Source organism: Oryzias latipes, chromosome 11 (assembly GCF_053564925.1).
Source record: "Oryzias latipes strain Hd-rR chromosome 11, Olatipes_Hd-rR_3.1".
Lineage (NCBI taxonomy): Eukaryota > Metazoa > Chordata > Actinopteri > Beloniformes > Adrianichthyidae > Oryzias > Oryzias latipes.
In genome coordinates this window covers 1,172,841-1,181,737 of record NC_136247.1, presented here as the reverse complement: position 1 = coordinate 1,181,737, position 8,897 = coordinate 1,172,841, and the positions used below count along the sequence as shown (strand labels likewise).

At 40.8% G+C, this 8,897-nt stretch overlaps 2 long non-coding RNA genes across 2 annotated transcripts; both read right to left on the bottom strand.

Annotated features, from left to right (window-relative positions):
* Positions 1-3,268: 3,268 nt before the first annotated feature.
* On the bottom strand, positions 3,269-4,338 carry LOC144995506 (uncharacterized). The gene is made up of 3 exons (XR_013659063.1): positions 4,229-4,338; positions 3,875-3,984; positions 3,269-3,781 (listed from the first exon to the last, which is right to left on the bottom strand). It is a non-coding gene; the product is annotated as an uncharacterized LOC144995506 (long non-coding RNA).
* A 173-nt stretch (positions 4,339-4,511) lies between these two features.
* On the bottom strand, positions 4,512-7,969 carry LOC144995507 (uncharacterized). The gene is made up of 3 exons (XR_013659064.1): positions 7,827-7,969; positions 6,093-6,217; positions 4,512-5,971 (listed from the first exon to the last, which is right to left on the bottom strand). It is a non-coding gene; the product is annotated as an uncharacterized LOC144995507 (long non-coding RNA).
* Between the last annotated feature and the right edge of the window lie 928 nt (positions 7,970-8,897).

The following is an 8,897-nucleotide window of genomic DNA, read 5'->3' as shown; positions in this document are numbered from 1 at the left end:
AGGGGGTCCACCGCCAAGTAACCCTCCCCCCCAAGGCGCATCGCAGGCTAAACCCCCCACCCCCTCACCCTAACATGAGGTTATATGAGGAAGGGGGTAAGTTGGGGACAGCTGGTAGACTGTCCCCCGGTGGTCAAACAGCCGTCCCCCAGCCCCGTCCCCCAGCAAAGGGGCCAGGCCCACCCAGCCCAGGGGCCCCACCCCTGGAGGCGCCGACACCCCAGGCCCAGCACCACCCACCCCACACAGAGAGAGAGAAGCCAGAAAGCGTCGCCCCCCCCGGAGCAAGCCCAGGCCCCCACCCCCAAACGCCGGCCCTAGAAGAGCTGTGGTCAGGCCCATACGGGACCGAGGCAGCCAACCGGCCGGGGCAACCGCCGATTGCCTCTGCGGAGACCCCGACCCGTCAACCCCCCCCTCCTCGTACCAATAGTGGTACCCCCCCCCCAGAACGTCCCCCCAAAGGACAGGGCCTACAAGCCCCCCACCCCACCCCAGACCCCGCAGCCGAAGCGGATGACCCCCAGAGCGACCGGGGGCCCCAAGAGGGTTGTCCCGTCCCGTCCCAGAGCCAGGGAAGGGTCGATCCCAGCCCCAGGTGTAGATGGGCAGCCCATCCAGCGCCGCTGCCCCCCCCCCCCCCCCCCCCCCGAGCAGGGCCCCCCGCCAACCCCCCCCAGCACAGGCAAAGGGACCACCCCCCCAAGCCAAGCCAGACCACAACCCCACCCCCCACCACACACCCCCACACCCAAGCCCAGAGGACCACGCAGTGCCCCAGCCCGCCCCACCCAGGCACCGGACCCGACCAACGGAGCCCCCACCACCCCCCGCCAGGCACCGGAGGCCCCGACCCCCACCCCAAACCACGGCAGAAGGGCAAGGAGCAGCGACGAGCAGGCCCCCCCACCCCCTAAGTCATGGAGTTAGCTATGGGAGACCAGAGAGACAGAATTCTTTCAAAGTTACTTGAACTTTGGGCTGACATTTTTTCCAAGCTGATATGATCAAGCAGCTGATTTCTGTGTTGACTTATATTTATATTTTTCTTGTTTTTCCAATTTATTAAAATAGTTTTTTTTAGCAATACAAAGAGTCATGAAAATGATAGATACTAATCGTCCTTCTATATCGATGGCACTCATGTCACCAAGCACACAAAGTGACGGTGAAGCTGTGATTGAAACCTTAAGCCAGACTGATAGATCGGCACATACCTGCTGCCAGAGAGCCTGGACAGGTGTGCAGAACCATAGTGCATGCATGTAATTGTCGGGTAGATTACTGTCACAGTGCTGACAAATGTCTGAGTTACTGAGACCCATCTTGAACATCCTCTGTCCAGTGTGGTAAATTCTGTGAAGAGTTTTGAAATGGATTAGCTGCAGATTTGGACTTTTTGTCAGTTTAAAGGTGTTTAGACAAAGTTCTGACCAGAAGCTTTCATCTGTGCTGATGCTCAAATCCGCATCCCATTTTGTTGTCGGACGTGAAATGTTATTATCTAAATTAAATAAAAGTTTGTATATTTTGGAGAGAGTTTTATTCATTGAGAAATTAATCAGAGTGGTAACTACATCTGGTAGCTTTAAATCGTTGTCTCTGTATTTAAACTTTTTAGTAATAATTGATTTAAGTTGCTGATATTCCAAGAAGTTATATATTCCATGTTTGTCTTGAAGTTCCTGGGGAGTTATGAATCTTCTATCAATAATTAGGTGCTCTAGTTGTTTTACGCCCCCTGCTTGCCAAGCTGGGAAGTGGATCATTTTTGTGTTTATAAGGATGTCTGGGTTGTTCCAGATGGGTGTCATTTTGCACGGTTGAATTGAAGATTTTGATATTTTGATAAATTCCCACCAGGCTGTTAAAATCATGTTTTTATTTGAAACAATACTGTTTTTTAACTGTTTGGCTAATAAATGGTAGATCTGACAGGTTGATCTTTGAAAGTCTTTTGCTTCATCTTCAATATATCTAAGTTGGCTTCTGTTGTGTCCTTAAGATTTGTTTCTCTCACTACTGGTTGTTGTTTCTTTATCTCTTCATGGTGTCTTATCTGTTGCACTGCATTTCCAGTGTTAATCCACTGTCCATCTGCAGCTTTTCTGACAGGCCTTGATACTGTGTTCCCACTACTAGCCTACCTCTTATAATTTAGTCCTGCAGTGGCCCAAACTGGAAGTTTTCTGCTGACTTGTAGACTGCAGTTATGAAGGATTCAGCTGACTCCCCTGGTTCTTGGCTTCTTCTGTTGAAACGTGCTCTCTTCCTTAATGACATTTTGTTTGCCTATAAAGTGCTTTTGAAAGGCTTCTTTCACACACTTGTACGTTTTGAGTTCGTCCTCACTCAGTCCGAGCGTGCTTAAAATATCATCTACTTTATCCCCCATTGCGTACACTAAGGAGTTAACTTGGTACCTTTCTTCTTTGGCGTCCAGTCCTGCCGCAACACGAAACCTTTCGAAACGGCGGATCTAATTGGGCCATGATGTGTAGTCACCAAAGTCAAAATTTTCTGGTGGGTTGATTGAGAATAGAGAATCCATCATTTTATGTCACTTGACTCGATGTAGCGCACCGTTAGCTTATTACCTACTAGTTAGTTTCACTCGGCTAGTGGCAATAGCGTCTGGGTTTTTCTGCGCCGTCTTCCCATCTCTGCCCGAGACGGGTTTCTTGACTTCTGACACCATGTACTATTATGTCCGGGCCGACACAGCGCAACCAAGGATTCAGGAGTCCGTCATACACTACAAAAAGTCTGCTTTAAAAAACAAGAAAAAAAAGTACAAAAATAAGGTAAATATCACTTAAAATAAGAACAATTATCTGCCAACAGAACAAGAAAATGTGGCTTATCTAGACTTTTCAAAACAAGAAAAAATATCTAACCTCATAGGATTCACATATATCTTAAAATTTGTATATTTTTACTAATATCAAGCAACTTTCTACTGATATAAATAGAATTTATAAGATTATTTTTCTCAAAATGTTAAAAAAAAATTCTTTAATTAAGATTTTGCTAGAAAGGTTTTCTTGAAATTATCCAAACCACTAGGGATGCATTTCTTGAAACCATCCAAATATACTACAAAAAACTATAGTACTTTTCTGAATACTAAGGGAACAGTTAACACTATTCTTTTCTCATTATACATAATAATTTACTTGAAATTCTTGAAATAAGGCAAAATACCTGCATTTATATTGACCATAAAAATGTCGCAAATAAGTTTAAATGACGATATGAATCCAGCTCCTTTTAACTGCTTTATTGTAGAGAAGCACATGAATGGAAAAAAACATGACTATTGATTGTCTTGGTTGAAAGACAGACATATGATGACTACAAACAGGGCTGTAAATAGCATAAAATGAGTATCACACAGGAAAGTTTAAATTGATACTGTGAAATGCCAAACAGGCCACATTTCAACACAGTTACATTGTTACATTGTAATATAGTCGAAGTCTACTCAGTAAAAAACTTTTTCCACTCTGCAAAAGCTTCTTTGTAAGAGGAAGTCATGTCTTGAGCATGGATAGTGTCCATAATAACTTATGTCTGCGGCACAGATAGGAGTGTTGCACTTGCAATACGTCAGATGAAAGGTGTAGTAACATGCCATGATATACATCACGCTATCAGATATGTCCTCCTTTGGGAAGATCAGCACAGGCATGGTTCCAATGGCTACTATGCAGTTATCAGCTATCACCACGGGACTCAGGAGAGGTCTTGATTGAAGAAAGGTGTTGGGGTGTTCTGCAGACTGAAACACAAAAAGAAAAACAATGCAAAAAATAAAATAAAAACTATAAATCAAGTAAGACTAAAACCTGTTGTTTACCCATAAACATCTTACCTCAAGGATGTGAAGCATCACCTCACTCGACTGTTCTAACTTCTTGGATGAAGCGACAGGTGATGGGAACATGTCTGGCAAAGCCTTCATCAAGGCAATCGTTTGATTTACTGTGAAAAACAAACAGCATCATTTCATTTAGTGCAAAAAAAAATACAAATATAAAAAACAAAATAAAATTAAGATTTAAGGATGTTACACTAAACACATTTAGCCACCAGTTAATAAAAACACTGGTTTTACCACACATTTTTATACAAATATTTTCTATAAAACAAAATGACTGCTGCACATATACAACAGCACATAACTGACACTGTCTATGAGTACGACTGTGGTTAAGCTTGCAATTACCTTTATGTCCCTTTGGAGGCCTCATCATTTTTTTGAAAACTTTTGCAGCGATTCTTGAGTTCAGGAATGATGGGGGGCTTTCCTTGATTGAGGATCCGATGCACATCTGACATAAAGAAAAAAAAATATACATTTTATTTCAATCAAACTCCTGCTAATCATTAACTTATTAACATAATTGTCAAAATCCTATGGCTTTTATAAACAAAAGTCCAACATTTTACGATGAGTACGACTTATTTTACTAATGCAAACATAAACCATCTGAAAATGATTTGCTCACATGATCTAGATCTCTGAAGCAGTGATATGCCTGAAGAATTTTGGTGGTTCTGTCTTTTTCCTTCATAACATCAGGGTCAATGTAAACCCGTCTCGATTGGTATTCAAGGTCCAGCAGCTGGGCTACATCCTTTTTGTTGGGTGTGGGCCTAGACTTGTAAAGCTCCTGCAGAACTTTGTGATGTCTTGCCTGGTTCTGTCGGCTGTCAGGTGTTTCACACTCTTCTGATGCAATGAAATTACAAATCTGTGTTTCTGTTTGAAGAAACAAATGTCTACAGTTTTAAAATACAACAACTATTATTCCATTTTTAAAATCAAACGTGAGTAAAACTGGGCTGAAGTTGTTACCATAGCAAAATTAATGCAAAATTAATTTTAATGATCAAAAGTAATTGATAATACAAGTAATACAAGTAAAGTAAAATCTTGGTATTTGTTTTGTAGTGAGTCAAACACACATTACCCCCATTTTTAGATGATAAATCTTTATTTAGTTGGTTGATGGTTAATGATCTATTATTAACAAAGCTATGAAGCTGGCCAGGAAAAAAAAGGTTTATATTAGCATACTTACTTATGATATATTTTTAAACTAGGTTTTAATAGATGAAATTGTAAAATGACACACATTTCCCTTGTCAACATTAGTTTTAGTTGTACAACAAAACACAATATCAATATGTGATCTTACCAGCAATCTCCGTAGCCTCTGGACTGCTTCTTGATTCTGGGGGTGATCTTTCCAAGATCAAAGTAGAGCCACTTGACTCTGTGTCATCAGCAAATGTCTCCTGACTGCTGCTGCTACCAAGACGTATGTCCCGGCGCCTCTTTCTCCATGGAGTTGCTCCCTGTTTCTTTTTGGTAGGATTCACATTCTGGACCCTTTTCAAAAGCTGCTTCTTGACAGATTCCTAACAAAATCACAAACATATTGTTTAAAAATAGTTTTATTCTAAACGAAATTAACGAGCACTGATCTAGAATAAATCATATGATCCTACCCACTCGGCCCCATAAGCTGCAGATTTGTCCTGCAGCTTTGGAAAATACTCAATGAGACGTTTAGCTATCACGGTTATCTCATGGCTGCATGGATACTGGAAGTCCTCTCCTGCAGCTCTTTTGATTTCGATCATGCTTGTTACTGTATTTCTTATTAAGCGACAGCAAAGTTCTTTAGAGAGTGTAGAGTCTCCTTCTTGGCCATCCCTCTGCTTTTCAAAATAAGTGAATCTTGCATGTTCCAGCTCTGTGTAAGTGTACACAACATATCTCACAGATTTGACTCACAAGCTGTACAGTTCTGCTGGTGCCATGTTGGTCTCTTGAGTTTGAAGATGGGTTAATGATGGAGGATGAAGACAGGCTTGAAACAGGGTTTGTTCCAGATGAAATAGTGCTGGCATGGCAAAGTCCAGAGGAGGTGCCTGGTTGGACCTGGTCTGACTCTTCACCCTTAAATCTCACAGAAATTACAAGTAAATGGCAGTGTTCTAAAAACATTCAAAGGAAAAGCTTCACTGACATTATATATGGCATGATTAAATATCACCACAACATTAAATTAAAATATCACCTCATTTTCAACATGTGCAATTCTCCAAATGGCTCTCCTTCTGAAAAAGGGCTCTGGCCCAGGAAAGAGATCAAGCAAGTCCTCTTCAGACAGACTGGGAAGCATGTCCGTGATAATATTGGCAGCTAGAAAACACATAGAACCATATTGAAAATAATGTCTAAACACCTCTGAAACAGGAACAGACTTAAAGATCAAATCTGCCTGCCATTTACATTAAATGTATAAATCTGATTTTATATCAACAATGCTAACAACTGATATTTAAATAGTTTCTGTTCAGTTGAACACATGCAGACACATAAAAGCCCCCCTCACACATCCATATTTTGACCTCAGTGGCCATACTTCAGTCTGTCTCTGTGGCTTCAGCTTCCAGGCCGTCCAAAAATAACTCAATTCGTTTTCTGGGCGCACTGATTCCCATCAAAAATATTCCTCAAATTTTTTTTCCAGGTTATCTATTTGTTTTATCAAAATTTCCTTATGTCACTAAAAAAGATATTTTGAAGTATAGTTTGATCTAGCTGGATTTCAGGTGATCTGCTTAGGAATCTGCTCACAGGTGGAGGCGTGTCTGCCTCCTCCTCTGTGTTTGAACTGCACGTCTCCCCCAACGGCAGCGGGCCGTTCTTCGCGATGAACTGTGGCGTTTCCCCAATATTAGACAGCGCTGGTGCTCGTTGTTCTAGAAAAATCATGTGGCTCGCCATCCCAAAATTAAATAAAGATGCTTCATTGCACCTTATTGTGAAAAACGCGTTTCCCCTCGGCGGCACAGCACGACGCGGCTCAGTCTATTGGCGGAGGGATACAGAGCTGGAAGTTCCTTCTTTCTACCTTAAAAAGTTTTACAACAATTAAAAAGTATATATATATACAACTTTGGAAGCATGGTTGTTAACGTACATTTATTAGCAAGGGATACCCATATCACGGGCTGACCAAGTAAAACACTTCAAACTAGCATGTGATGCCCGTAGCTTACTAGCTAGCTTTCTAGCTTTCTCAAGTCCATCCCCTAAAGGCCCGTACACACCGGGACGAATATTCGCCAGGCGTTATTCGCCAGCGTTTTTCGCGACGTCTTTTGTGTTCACACCCAGGCGATTTTCGCTGACGATGAGTGGAGTGAACATGCAATTTCATTCCCTGACATTAGATGGCGCTTAATGTAAACAGAAATACTCCTGTACACAAGGTGGCGCTGCGCAACTTTACGATTTTTAAAGTCGCTTTTCACTCAGAAGAAGAGAGCAAGTATTTACGCGCTTGTCAGAATCAAACAAAGAAAACATGAATATTTCAAGCATCAGTAGCTCCAACTGGTGCTTGGTTCGGGGATGTTTTAGAATGTCCGTCATTATTTCTTCGCAGCAGTGTAGACGCTACTTGGCGTCTAACTTCTTCGCTGGTATGTGTGCTCAGCAAGGCAGTTTTGTGTTTGAGCGCCCCCAAGTTGTGTTTTACTGTAACTTCAGAAGCTCCAGACACGTGTGCAAAAGCGCCATTCTCATTGGTCGAATAGATTTCGACGCGACGCGTCGAAAAAAAAAACGAACCCGAGGCGTTTTTTTTTTTTGACGCTTTGGTGCTTGGCGTTTTTTCGCCTCGGTGTGCACACTCACATTGGTGCCCTTTGTTTAGTCACGAGGCGTTAAACGTCGGCGAAAATCGCCGGCGAAATTCGTCCCGGTGTGAACAGGCCTTTAGACAGAAAAAAATCCACATTACCTTTAAATATTGCTGTAGTTGTAGGATCCATATTTAAAAAAAACGTTCTTTCATCTCCATCCATGGCGCCGGGAATGTGGTGGACTTGTAAATGACCAAACTTCTGGAATGCAACAAACGAGCTAGCAGTCTGCAAAGAATTAACCGCGTTCGCCCCCTTTCTCGCGCTTTTTGATTTTGGAACGTACCATGTGATAAAATTGGGGTAACATACATGTTATGAACATTTTTCAAACCCGAGAATATTAATAACGTATAGAGTGAGAATTCGAAATCCATACAGTATATAAAAATATAGATTATTGTAACAAATTAATCCCATATTTATTTTAAAATTGTAAAAAATTAAAAGTTAATTTGTTAAACTACCCTATGCTGTTAGATAATGTAGTGACTTAACATTAGAATTTCCTTGACCACCCCCACCCCTCCCATCTTCTACAGAAACAGGTGGTGAAGTATAGCCAAACCTAGTTTGTACAGGTAAAATACTATCTCGGAGATGTAATAGGATTGTATAGCAGTGAAGACTCGTTTTGTGTTTCAGACATCATGACTTGATGACTTGTTCTTAAAGTGGTTTGCAGTTTGAGCTTTGAAGATCATAGAAAACATAAATATTTTTTTCTCTGAATTTTATTTTAAATTTTACACAAATTAAATGTTAAAATGTTAAGTGTCAATTTACACTATTACTGTACTACTATACAAGTTCATATTTAGTATTGTTGACAGTAAAACAATGGACTAAATATGTTTATTTTCATTACGTTTTGGAAGAGACAGTTTTGCCAATGTCACAAATTCTTACTTTTTTGCTTGAAACAAGAAAATAATACTTTGAACATACAGTTTTGTACCATAATGTTACTTTGTCGCTATTGAGATTCTAGTTTCAAGTGTTTTTTTACTCATAATAGGTGATGAAATCTTAGTAACAAGATTTAATATCTTATTGAGATAATCAAGTATCATAACTCTTAAAATAAGAAAAATTATCTAGTATGAAAGCTACTGATTGAGAAGAATTATCTTATCATTAAAAAATAAGCATGTATATGCTTGATTCAA